Source organism: Vicia villosa, linkage group LG2, assembly GCF_029867415.1.
Source record: "Vicia villosa cultivar HV-30 ecotype Madison, WI linkage group LG2, Vvil1.0, whole genome shotgun sequence".
Classification (NCBI taxonomy): Eukaryota; Viridiplantae; Streptophyta; class Magnoliopsida; order Fabales; family Fabaceae; genus Vicia; species Vicia villosa.
Genome location: NC_081181.1, coordinates 78945256 through 78946679, shown reverse-complemented (window position 1 = coordinate 78946679; position 1424 = coordinate 78945256).

The following is a 1424-nucleotide window of genomic DNA, read 5'->3' as shown; positions in this document are numbered from 1 at the left end:
TGAGAAGTATAAAATGGCTACTGATGGCCATGTTTCGATAGCAGGAAATGTCTAAGTTTTTTATGAAGGTGATGGCTACTGAAAGCTATTGGAAGGATATATCCTCGAAGACTTAGACAAAATTTATAAATTTACTTAAGTATTATTATTTAGCGTGTTTGTTAGTAAGTGTTTATTAGCATACTGCCACGCGTCGAAGATGGACTCAGGCGGGAAGATTTGAAATTCGAAGATAGTCACGTAACTGCTTATTCACAGATGTCATCGCTGGAAGTGCTTATGAGAAACGTGGCAGCAGATTAGCGTAGGGCCGTTATGGTCGAAACTAGTATAAATAGGAGTTTTCATGATAGAATTCCGTGTGTTCATTTTGTACAAATCACTCACATATTTACTCAAGTATCAAGCATTAACGAGAACGAGTTCGCTGAGAAAATGTACGTATGACACCACCATCTTAATACATGAGTATTATCTTTTATTGCTTTTCGTCTTCGAATATCTTTAAATTCTTGCATTCTATTTACTTCTTATCATTTACATTACTGTATCTTTAACTTTCATGTTATTTACTTTCATGTTATTTACTTTCATGTTATTTATCTTCATGTTACTGACGTTCAAGATCTTTAACGGTTTTATGTTTTAAGATTCTTTTTAACAGAATTGCATGTTATGTTGTATGCGTTGTCTACATTTTAAAGTCATAATCGCATATAATCAAGTCATCACTAAAAAGTGTATGTTTTTAATCGAATAACATTTGTCGAAGACAACGAATCATGAACATGGTTCTAAAGAATATTGATAACAATCTAATCGACTATGTGTCCTAGGATCAATCTAGTCGATCCTGCGAGTAACCAAATCATATTTATTATAGTTTGGAGGACTAGCGGTTGTTTACCGGAAATCACCGTAAACAAATTGGCACGCCCAGTGGGACTGTGTCGAACAGATTGTTTTAATCAATTGCTTTGTTTTGTCTAGACAATATCAAGACCTTGTATGAACCTTAGGAACGGTAAATTAACAAACAGTGCACAACCGGTTCCCAAACGAAGGTACAACAAGAAAATGGCTGTTACAGCCAGTGCAGGGGGTAATCAAGATCCCTCACAAGGCACAGGATCAGGAGCGGCAAATTCGAATTCCACTCAAGGAACAAGGGATACAACGGGTCCAAATGGATCGAGACCTGCAGATAATTCCCAGTCGGTGCCTGAGAATAATACAGGACTTTCAGGGACTTTGCCAGTTTCAGTGTCAACAGCTGCACCTTCGACCACGAGTGCAGATGAAGTATTACCGTTTCCCTCAACAAATGCTGCGAATAACTTGTCTAGTCAAGGCACGAATTCAACTTTCGAATGGAGGCCAAATTCTTCATTCGGGATGCCATTTCCTTTTGGATCAGGCGTACG